This window comes from Gopherus flavomarginatus, chromosome 1, assembly GCF_025201925.1.
Source record: "Gopherus flavomarginatus isolate rGopFla2 chromosome 1, rGopFla2.mat.asm, whole genome shotgun sequence".
Taxonomy (NCBI): domain Eukaryota; kingdom Metazoa; phylum Chordata; order Testudines; family Testudinidae; genus Gopherus; species Gopherus flavomarginatus.
The window spans coordinates 117490745-117503180 of record NC_066617.1 but is presented as its reverse complement, the minus strand read 5'-3'; the positions used below and the strand labels follow the sequence as shown (position 1 = coordinate 117503180).

Here is a 12436-nt window from a genome sequence, read left to right as displayed (position 1 = left end):
TGTTTCTACACCCTTGTATTTGCTTTTATTTGAATCTCTATTTCTAGCTTTAGCTCTGTTAAATAAACTTCAAACCAGTTTTACTACAGACCCGTCTAAATGCTTTATGCTAAGGAGAGTGTAGAACCGAGGTGAAACCAGCGAACCAGGGTGCACTGCTTCCATTCAGGCAGAGGATCGGTGTACATTATATGCATTCACAAGATAAGGGACTGGTGACTCGGTGTAGGGTATTCGCCCACGAAAGCTTATGCTCCAATATGTCTGTTAGTCTATAAGGTGCCACAGGACTGTCACTTTTTAAAGTGGGTTGTATAAACAGTTAGCCTACAGAGGAAAAGAGAAGGGCTCATGAAACCTGGAGCAAAGCACCTGAGTTGCCAGCAGTTGGTGGCTGGGGAGTTTCCCCTGGGGGGTATATAAAGGTCTCCCCCACCACCCAAACTACTGTAAGCAGATGGAAGCGATTCACTCTGGACACATGAGGTAACTAAAATTGTCATAGTGCAAACATGCTCCCTCCGATTCATTAAAGAATATCAGCCATTTCCTCACTGGAAGACAGTGTCTGGATACCATCAGATTAGGCCTGAATAAAGACTGGGAGTGGTTGGGTCATTACAAAACCTAAAAACTTAATTTCTCCAATACTGAAATTTCTCCCTACTGTTACTCACACCTTCTTGTCAATTGTCTGTAATGGGCCACTCTTACCACATCAGAAATTATTTTTCCTCCTTTGGTATCCTGCTGTTAATTGATTTCTCGTTAGGCTGATCTCACACTTGGTAAAGCAACTCCCATCCTTTCATGTATTTCTACCTGCTCCTGTACTTTTCACTTGATGCATCTGATGAAGTGGGTTCTAGCCCACAAAAGCTTATACCCAAATAAATTTGTTAGTTTCTAAGGTGCCACAAGGACTCCCTGTTTTCACACAGCCACATTCACTCTGGTCTACAACTTTGCCACTGGACAGAAAGATCCTAAAGGTTCTGTCACTTCAGTCAGAACCAAGGTGACAGCAATATTGTAGAAAAAGATTTGTTCTACACAGAAATTGTACACTTTACAGAGAGTGGACATGCAAACCATCTTAAAAATACCTTATACCAAGTTTGTTGAATTACCAAATGAAGGCACTCAAGCCAATTTAAGAGCATCCCCACACAGGAGTTGCAACAAAGTAAATCAATTTAGAAGATTTAGTCAAATGGGTGCAGTTTCTGTATAGTTTCAGTTAGTGACTACTCTTCTACTTGCACACCAGCATTCTTCAGAGAAGACGAATATAATCCATCTCAGGAAGATTTGACTTCCCAAACTAACTTGATTTGGGAAATTGAGAGTTTAGAGGCAATGCCAGTTGACTTTTTTTAAGCCTCCTCTCTGCTCTGCCCCACCCTTCAGAAGTAATACTGGTTGCAAGGACAGCAATGCATTTTACCAGCACAAATCTAATTATGAGAGCTAGGACCACTGTGGTACTGTTTACTGGTTCCCAAGCAAAACATTAAAATTAATCCTTTATAACTTGAAGCTTCCACTGTCCTGCCACAGAGGAAGCAGGACCCTAGTATGTGTGTATAAATGGGGGCAGGGGGGAGGAGAAGAGGTGGGAAAACAAGAACTTACTTGTTCTAGTATATAAAGGAGTTATGCTAACAAGCAGCAGGTAAAGTAACTAGTTCCAGGACTTCATGCATTTATCAGTCTACCTCCAAACCTCTGTCAGTCACAATCATGTTGTCTGCTTAAAATCTAAACAATGTACAACCTATTAGTTAATTTTTATTTTTTAAGATGTTCTGATGAGGTGTCTGAGCAATTCACAAAGATAAAGAAGTCTTATAAGGGGCAAAAATCTAGAATCACCAATTAAATCATCCAAACAAGTTAACCAGTCTACCTCACTTGCTGCTCAAAGTGCTCAACAAGCTCAAGAAGGAAGGAAACAGCCCCAGCCTTGCCTAAACAGATACCACAGATGAATTTTGGCTCCGCTTAGGTTCAGGAAGGCACAGTTCAGTGTTGTGAGCACTCCGTGAAGAAGGCCCATAGGACAATCAAATTCCAGCTCCTACCGATCTCAAGTACAGCAATGGAAGATAAAGCAGAAGGTGCCTCAATGCAGATAGGCACAATATTTAAAGCTTTATTTTAAGTCAGTGCTAGAGTAAACATGATACACAATCCGTCCCTTTTATTCCACCATCTCCCATCCAGTAAGGGCTTTCGGAAAGGGGGTATAACCCCTTGCATCCATCCACTCAACAAAATTTCTGTTCCAGTACAGTTAGAAGTATCTAACTTTATTACTACTGTTTGTGAGATCACAGTTCTGGCAGTATGAAGTCTTATAACAGATCAAATGTAGAACTGTGTGGTACTGTCTACACTAACCATACATATTAGAACACAAACATCTCTAATCGTACCCAATAGCCATAAGTTTCTGAAAAGCTTTTCTAGTATTTATAGTTCAAGCAAGTGGCAATATACTGTCCAAAACTCTCGAGCAGCAAAAATAGGAGGAGATTTGAATATTGAAATTGTTACCTCTAGAAGAGAGTTCTGGCTGCCACAGCTCCCCAGTCTTCAAAGTTGATATGTCTTGATTCCCTACTCAAACTTCTAATACAATAACAGATCGGCAATGGCATCTAAATGTAGAAGGAATGCCTGTGATGTTTTATCTCACACTATCCATCTGTGGTTTTTAAAATCGCACGATAAAAAGCTTGAGATATCACACAGGAGAAAGACAGCTTCCTCAAGTATGTTGAGGAAAGAGAACAAACTGAAATGAAGCAATGTAAAAAAAAAAAAAAAGACACCACGTCATCTCTAATCTGTTCAAAGTGCAAGGGGTGGGAGTTTGGGTTTGTCTACTAGACAAACGCCACAGGCATGGAACACAGAATGAACAAGGAAAAGAGAATAGATTGGATAAGCTGCTGAAAAGTCATTTTCCCTACATTTTAAATACTCAGTAGCTTGGCCCCAGTATACAGAGGTTTTTTCACTGGTATAACTATTTGTCAGGGCGGGTGTTTTTCGTTGTGTTTTTCGTTGCTTTTAAATCAACATGGTTATACCAGCACAAACCCCGCTATGAACAGTTCTATTAGTACAGGGGTAGTCAACAGGCAGACTGCAGGCCAAACCCAGACCACTACCTTTGAGTGAACCGCAAAGGTCAAATGGGCTGAAGCCAAGCCAGGGCTTGAACTGAACCCACTACGCAGCGCAGGCCCGCCCCCCCCAGCAGGGGGTCAGGAAAGTGGGCTGGGCTGCAGGGCACAGTATGTCCCTGGGCAGCTGCTTGTGCAACCACAGCCCCACCAGCTCTGTTTTCCAGCAGCTGGCAGCACCGTAGAGATGGAGCGAGTGGGTCATGTGGGCAAACAAGTAGGCGCTGGCATCCAGGTTCAGTGAGTGAAGCAGCAAGAGCCACTCCAGGCAGGGTGGGCAGGAGGCTGGCAGGCAATAGGGGGCAGCTGTCATCACAGACCCACCAATGCCATGGTTCACACAAATTTTTCATGACTACACAACGTAGGGAGAGCTCAGCTGTATGATTGATAAGCAGCTGCAGGATAGTGATAAGATATGTAATTCTGGGAGAACGAAAGCAAAATGGAGATGTTGACCCTCACTGTCAATGACTAATGCTGCAAATTATATTTGTTTGCTAAATTTTGCAAAACATGGATTAGACCAAAGGCAAAGTCTTCAATGAAGACTGGAAATACTCAAGCAGTTGTAGCTAAGGGAATTGGATATGGAGCAACAGTGTGACTCTAGCACTGATAATAGTTTTATTTATGTATTAAAACATACTTTAATTATGAAATAATTGTGAAACCGTTGATTTGTACTTGCTCAGTTTTGTTTTTCATATGGGGGTGGTTTGCTGGATGGTTTTGGAATGGATTTGTGTTGTAATAATAAGGAAGATTATATGTAACTGGCATTACTGGTTACCACTCTAGAGTTAAGGTTGAGTCAGAAGTTTTCAGTTTAACATGCATTTTAAACTTATATTTTAAAAAAAAGAGTCTTAATAAAATGGCAAGAGACACACAATGTCAGTCAGAAAGAATACAGAAGTGTTCAGCAAAGCTACAAAAATAGTCCCAAAATGGGTTGCCTCAACTATTTTCAGACATTCTTTGACAGGAAACTAAAGCACTCTTGGATATGTTCTGTGCCGGTTAATAAAATAGTAGTTCTACATTAGGTCCTGTTTCTTTGTGTCATGATTTTTCACTTTTTCTGCCATAAAGAAATGTGACAAGCCAAACCTCCGAGCGCAACAGTGATGCTGGAACAGCTGCTCAAGCTAAAAACCTCAATCTGGAGGTATATGTAAGTGAGAAGACTTCCCCATCAAATCTCTCTGTAGCCTAGGAGAAGTTCCCTGAACTTGGAAAGAGACTGATTTCAAACTTTACCCTTAATAACTAGATTATAATCCCATGTACCTCACCATTATTATTGACCAAGGCCATGAACTCCAATCTGTTTTTAATAAGAGACCCTGGGAAAAAACAAGGGCACAATTATCTGTAAATTATAGCATGACACACAGGTATCATGTTTCAGTCACTGTCATCATCTCCTTCCCACACGTGACTTTGTAGACCTAATCAATGCAGTTTATCAAACCCATCTCAAAACACTAGGAAACAAACCTTAGTGACAGCTAAAACTGAAACAGGATGCACTCCACCAACTCAAAACCTGAGATAAAAAGACTTCTCTGAACTCTGTCTCACTTTCACATTGCACAGAGCAGTGTTTTCCAATCTTTTTGCTACAAGAGACCAGCTTGCTGCCTTCCTAAACTGTGTCAGGGAGATCTTAGGGACCAGCACCAATCCACAGACTGGTCATTGGGGAGGACTGGAGGGACCAAAAAACACCACCACTAGCCTAGAGCACTCCCAGACTTCATCAGGCTCTCTCTGCAACCTCCAACAGATACCAAAAAGCAATATGCACACCAGCTTCAAACTTGCACTCTAGCACAAAAGTTTACTCATAAGCTCAATACTGTTAAGGAAAAACAACTTCCTAAATATATGCAATGTGTGACAGTCAGATTTGAGGAATATGAGGTATACATTGCTTTTTGTGATCTCTTGGAGGTCGAAGTGAACGGTTCTAGAGCAGGGGTTCTCAACCTCCCTCTCTCTGAGGACCCCCTCAGCATGCTATAAAAACTCCAGGGTGCAGCAGGGGGGCACCTCAGGCCAGGGGCCTTGAGCATAGGAGTAGTTTGAGTTCTATTTGAGGGGTACAGGAGTCAGTGGGGCGCAAACCACCCCCGTATGGTAGGGTCCAGGAAGAGTGCCCCTTCTACCACGACTCACCTCAGCAGGCCACCTAGCCTGTCCAGCGGGAGGGGGGGATGCAAACAAAAAATTATAACTCAAAGGTGGGGGGCTTAGCTCAAAACATTTGAAAACATCTTAGGGTGCAGAGAAGGGGTAGCTAGGGGCTGTGTGCAGGCAGAGGAGTAGCTCAGGGTGCAGGGAGAGGGGTATAAGGGTTGTGTGCTGGGAGGACTACCCTGAGGTCCCCATTTCTGGAGGGGTCTGCCAGCCACAGAGCCAGGTCTCCTCACCCAGGGGACTCCTATGAGCTGTCTCTGCAGGAGCAAAGGGAGCTGAGAGCTGAGAAGCAGCTTCAAATCGGGGGCACCAGCAGGAGAGGAGGGAACACTGCCGCTGCCTGCTCCATGGCACCAGCCAAAGCAGCAGCTTCCCATCTTCCCGCCTCCGACCTGGCCAGGAGGCGGAGAAAGGAAATTGGGTGGGGAACTGTGGAGCCATCCCCAGGACTGCCTGCTCTTGCATTGCAGTTGTGGGGGGAGAAGGGGAATGCCCTCCATATCCTCAACTCTGCTCATGGGCTCAGGTATTCAGGCCTGTGCCTTCCAGCTTCAGTCCCAAGCCTCTCAGCTTCAGCCCAGTGGGGGGTGCCGGGGAGGTAGCACCGCAGATTGGGGCTTCAGGTCTTTGCCGGGCACCAGAGCTTCAGCCCCATGCCTCCCAACTTCTGTGCCTCCCTCCCCACAACCCGGAGCTGGGACTCAGGGCTTCAACCGTGGGGCCCTGCAGCCCCCTTGAAAGGGCTCATGGACACCCCCATTGAGAACTGCTGTTCTAGAGCACGGGTCCCCAACGCAGTGCCCGCAGGCACCATGGCGCTCGCAGGGGCATCTTAACGCACCCGCGTCCTGGCCCCCGGGAGAGCACCCGCCGAAATGCCGCAGTGGCATTTTGGCAGCGATGCCTCTCGCAGACACCGCTTTCCGTCAACAAGCGACGTCATCGAGAGGCGTCACTCCCGAATTTTGGCAGCGACACCTCTCGCTGACGCTGCTTGCCGTCGACAAACAACGTCGGCGAGAGGCGTCGCCCCGAATTTCGTAATTGGCGAGAGGCGTCAGCACCGAAATTTGAGAGCGACGCCTCTCGATGACATTGCTTGTTGACGGCAAGCGACGTCATCAAGAGGAGTCGCCGCCGAAATGCCGCCAAAATTCGGCGGCATTTCGGCAGGTGCTCCACTGCCGCAGTGGTTCTTCGGCTGGCACCTGCCAGCCGAAAAGGTTGGGGACCACTGTTCTAGAGTATTATCAGCAATGCGGTGAGCAAGGTGAAACCAATAAAGAATGTAAGAGATACTTTTCCTCTAACTTATGTCCATGCGTTTCAGGTTTTGAATTGATGGGGGTTGCCCTTATGCAACCTTAACTGCCACTAACTGAAGTTTGTATGGGTTTGTATTAGGGACTGCAGCATCATTGGAGTTGCAAAGTATACAGAGCACTTAACACAAAAAACTCACACTTACTTACTTACTTGCAGGCCAAATTGAGACCACCTTTTACGTATATCCTCACCTCAGCCCAGGAGAGAGGAGTAAAAAGATGAACTTTTGAAACAAAGCAGAAAAGGACTATATATATATATATATAAATATCTCAGAATAGAAAAGGAAAGTTGGAACAGAGGTGACAAGAGATCACTAAAAACACAAATAATAATGTAGTAGTTTGATAAGTACTAGTCACATCCCTATCTCAAGTTCATACAATAGGTTTCTCACCCCAGCAGTCTGTTGACCACTGACGATGGAAAGCCTTGGTACTCAGTATTTCAAAAATCCAGCTAGACTTTTTATCACTATACTGAAAGGAGAATGAAAACTTTAAGCTAAGTTGTCTGTCCTTCATGCTATTCACCAAAAGAGCCTGAAACTTTGTCTATATTCCAAACGAAGGACTCAACTGACTGCCAAACTGATTTCATTCTTCTCGCAGGCAAAACTAGTCGAATGCACTTCCTGTGACTTTCCTTAGCAATCTGTATATGCAGTCAGTGTAACATTCTGACACACATCCATTAAATGTCACATCCCTTAAAAAAGTATGATCTCCAATTCAAGATCAAGAAATCCACACACACTATAATTCTCTTTTCATTATGTTTGCTGACTCACTAATCTGAGAGTGCCAGTAACTTGCAGTCACAGTAACAATACAGCCATTAGGCAACATTCTACTGAAAGACAAATACAAATGGGTGTTAAGTCATCCCCAAGATGTCACCACTATTGCTAGACCACAGACAGTCTCTCAAGTTATACATCTGTAGCAGATGTTTACCTACTACCAAGAGCTACTTCTCTCCTAGAAGAAGAATATAAATCACAGTATAGTATTGGTCTATCCTATATGATCATCTCATTTTGTTTCTCCTCCCCCCACCCGTTGCCAAGGGCACATACATGGAAGTTGTTCAAGTATTCCACTTATTTGAATGGATGACATTTTAGTATGTTTACCGATATGTGCTGAATGTCCTCCCAAAAGGCAACATTATGTGTTCTTTATAGTACATTTACAACTTTAGGTGGGAATGTACTGATAAAACTCTTAAGTGTGGCTGTTGGGATATAGATTGTGTATTGGTAAAGGTATTAGAATTTGGAATTTTACCTTCTGTAGGTCTTCAAGAGGTTATGTGAACAGAACATTCATGAGTCTAACTGCTAGATAAATGCTAAGGCATTTACATAAAGAACTACTGAGGCAGAGAGAATTAGTCATGGAGTTTGTAATCATGTTTTGTTTGTTGCAACAACTTTGTGATTTGTGACAGGTGATTGATTTGGACTGTAAGTTTGATACAACTACATTAAAGAATCAGCTGAAAGGGATTGGTATCAAATAGCATGAGAAGTTATCTTCATACACAGACAGTGTATTGTACAGTCACTGAATCATAGAAATGTAGAGCTGGAAGGGACCTCAAGAAATCATCAAGTCCAGCTCCCTGAGCGAAGGCAGAACTAGGCAAACGATCCTAGACCACTCTGACAGGTGTCTGTCCAACCTGTTCTTAAAAGACCTCCAATGATACTGATTCCACAACCTCCCTTGGAAGTCTATTCCAGTACTTAACCTGTTCTTTTCCTATTTTGGCTTCTACGCCTTCCCCTTATTAAATATTAAATTATGTTAAGTATCTGGTCACAAATAACTTTAATGCCTATTTTGCTTCCGTCTTGACTAAACACCTCAGCCTTCTTCATGTCATCAGTTATTAGCTCTCCTTCCCCCTTAAGTAGAAGGCCCACACTTTCCTTCATCTTACGTATATAAAGAACCTCTTATTGCCTTTTATATCCCTTGCTAGGTGTAACTCATTTTGTGCCTTACCCTTTTTTATTTTGTCCCTACACGCTTGTGCTATTCTTTCGTATAGCTCCTTAGCAATTTGTCTGTGTTTCCACTTTTTGTAGGATCCTCTTTTGATTTTCAGGTCATAAAAGAGCTCCTGATAGGAAGAAACCAATACGGCCCTTTCCTTCCCACTGGGACAGTTTGCAGGAGTGCCTTTATATGGTCTTCTTCAGAAAGTCAGTGAGTCATCTCTCCTGAACTCCTTTAACCCTTAGAAGTTCTTCCCATGGGACCCCTACCTACCTGTTTGAAGTTTGTTAAAGTCTTCTTTTTTGAAGAATCCCTGCAACATCTCCTGATCTTTCTGAACTGGAAAGCAGAATCTTGAAGTAGACTCAGGTTACCCACATGATGTATCAGTAAGGTCTGCACTATCAACCCTTAATCTTAGAGGATGTACTTTGGATTTATGCTAAAAGCATGCATCAATCTTGTGCATCATCTCTGTTCCCCTTGTATTGACCCTTTCATGCCATCCTTCCAAAGAAGTTACTGCACAATGAATACAGTAGAGTATTGACATACCTGATTATTCAACACCAGTTGAGGAAATGTTAACAGATAATCTATATCAGAGATGGATAACATGATAGGTAGAGTTTGCCCTTATGACAGAGTGAAGGAAGTACCATAGTTCTGACATATCAGAACATACTATAAAGGCACAGTTTGAACATAAATTTTACATCTAGAGCATAGAGCTAACACAAACATACAACATATCTTAACTGTCTTGGCAGCAATCCACCTCCTAATGAATGCTGATCTTTGGTGTGATAATTTCTTCCCTAGTCTTTCCAAGCTTTAACACATTGCTACTACTCCTTTAGCCCTCCATTCCACATTGGCACAAGATTACCAGACATCCATGAGAATCCTACAAAATAGGAAAGGAGGTCTTGGTATGTATGCACTCAGTGACCGCAGAGAACAAGGTTACCAGTAAAATGAAATAACTGGCCCTTTATGGCAGATGCAAAGTATCAACAACAGATTCTGGACCATCATGCTGGACCTTTGAAGACGAGTGAAAGAAAGAAAATATCAGATTGTCAAGAGTACTTAGCACTCCCTCTCCACACCACACAACAGCCCAGAAATTGCCCCAATAAGAGATGTATTACAAATTAAGTAGCATTAGGACACCAGCAGCCACCCTGATGGTAGCAGAATAGTTAGAGAGAATGACAGAGACTCTTGGAATGCATTACAGTCATGTTATTTCTTTAACTCATACAATCAGTGCAGCGGCCAGGCCTCAAAAAGTCTTTAGAGGAAGTGGAAAACACAATGTGAAACTACAGAAACAGAGACAGCAGCAACAAGGGCAAACATGAAAAACAGTACTGGATCTATTACAGTCTGCCAATTTGGATAAGGCTGTGTTACTTATTTAAGCCATGAATCTTACCCTGGCATCAGTTATAAAGCTGGTCAGTCTCTTAACTAAACCCTCTTGCTGTCTCTAGTTTGCCTGTTCTCTTCAGGATATTGCACCTTTTTTCAGACCTCAGGTCTTGATCCCCATTAAGGGAGACAGGGCTAGAAAGCCAGTGGCTAGCACCGAGCCAACTGGCTGCTTAAGAAGATTTCCAAACAAGCTCTTCCTTTTATTTCTACAATAATGTCTCATCTATAAAACAAGAAGTTTGCCTGAAAACTGAATCATGCAGAGAACCACAAGAAAGCAGATCAGATGGTTTATATGCCTGTTTTACATTTTTGTTCTATAGTTCTTTTTGGATGTGCACTAAACAGAGTATGTAAGCCCAAATCAATAAGCATACAAGATATGATGTTCCCCTTTAAAAGCTCTTTGTCTCATCCCCCTGACAGGAGGCAACATTCCACCACCCTTACTTAATGCAATGACAATACAGAAAACATGGAGTTTAATAATATTATGGACATCAACATATAAGCTAAAATATTTGGCATAATTTAGGCCTAAGCCTTTAAATCATGCTAAACAGCAGATGCCGTTTCTGTGTTTCAAAAGAGGAAATGGATGTTGAATAACTACAACGGATAATTAGCTACACTTAGCCACAAATTCTTGTTAAGTTGTGAAGTCATTTCCTCTTACCTGTTTCTCCTATTTTATATGCTTTATGCCTATGAATCTGTAATAGAGCTAATCAGATCAAGATATGCTACTTGACACAAAATCAAGGTATAATGTTACTAGATAAGTCAATCCAAAAAAACTCCACTTTAATTTTCTAAATAAAGGCATTCTGTAAAAGACCCCTTTACAGTTTGAGGAAGTTTCATTGCATAGGCAACCTGACCACAGTCAAAATACAGTTGAACCCCAATTTTATGAACACTGATCTTATGAACAGCCGGTTATGAGATCCATTTTTCTGCCACTGAAGTCATCTTTCTGCAGCTCAATGTGACTTCAATCCTTTAACCAGTGTTCAAGCAGCTGTACAGATTTGGCAGCAAAGATGCAGTTCTCTCAAACAGAAAAAAAACTCAGACACACTATACATTTGTTCACTGATAGCATATATAACAATAAATTAACTTATGCACAATACCTAATATAAAATAGGGGTATTACTGTATTGCTAATAGTTCAGAGCCTGGTGTCTAATTTAAAGAGAAATGTGATCAATCAAATATGGTACTAATGAATGTATATCTTTAAATGAATGTATATCTAATAAGATATTTGTTTTGTATTAAAAAATCTGATACCTTTTGAACTTATGTTGAGGAGTTAATGTGAAGCATAAATCTTTAAAGTGAACCACTTAAAATGCTATAAGACCTAATTAACTGTATGATAGACTGTTGCTCAGTTTCACATATGAAACATTCCTAAAAAACTTTCCACAAAATGTAGGAAACAAAGTATGGTATGGAGGAATGGACAGCTGTTCTGTATTTAATTAATTCTTATATCTACTGGACATGGATCAAGCAAATGAATGAAATTTTATATTGCTGCAGGTTGGACTATGAAATAAAGAACCATCCAGAAATGATTAGGTAACAACTATGTTCTAGCTTCAAAATTGACATTTCTGCAGATAGCTAACCATGCTGATGGAAAGACGATGAACTCATGCAAAATTTGTAGCCAAAGAACCACTTCACAAAGGGGTCCACCAAAAGTAACTTGCAGAAGTAGGTTTCTGATTAGAGCTAAGACTGCAGTGGTTGAACATGGCCCAACATGTCTTTCATAAAATGCTATCGCACAGGATCTTCTGGACAAAGATACTGGAATATTCCAGACGAATATGTCAGAAACCATAAAGGACAGGCCTTATTTTCTCATTAAATGATAAGGGACAACTTGTATGTGGATTGGACATTCCAAGTCTTCCAAAAACATCCCTTTCTGACTGGCCACGTCACCATTGTTAAGAGGAAGAACCAGGCAACGCTAACAAAAAACAAAACAAAAATAAAGTACAAAATGTCCTGTGTTGATCAACATGTTGCTCCCTGAAATCGGAACATCTGGATAAGAGAGACTGAGTGATTGCTGCTGCCTAGCCAGCTAGAACACCCCCGGGTTGGAGACAACTAACACCTTGTTGCTGACAAGCACCTTATTAACTATGTCTGTTAGAAGAGACCACTACAAAATCTGGAAAGAGAATAAGAACATAGCTGTCATTAATTCTCTGAGTTACCTAAACTAACTCCCCCAAGAAA

At 42.0% G+C, this 12436-nt stretch overlaps 1 protein-coding gene across 2 annotated transcripts in view; it reads right to left on the bottom strand.

Moving 5' to 3' along the window:
• ADIPOR2 (adiponectin receptor 2) overlaps positions 1–12436 on the bottom strand; it is an 81071-nt gene that overhangs the window by 56572 nt on the left and 12063 nt on the right. Inside the window, exon 1 of one of the 2 annotated variants that reach the window (XM_050920963.1) lies at positions 2560–2783. The exons of the other annotated variant lie outside the window; for it this stretch is intronic. The gene's annotated coding sequence lies outside the window, so the exon portion shown is untranslated. Of the gene's footprint in view, positions 1–2559; positions 2784–12436 lie in introns of those variants that run through there. 2 annotated transcript variants of the gene reach the window in all.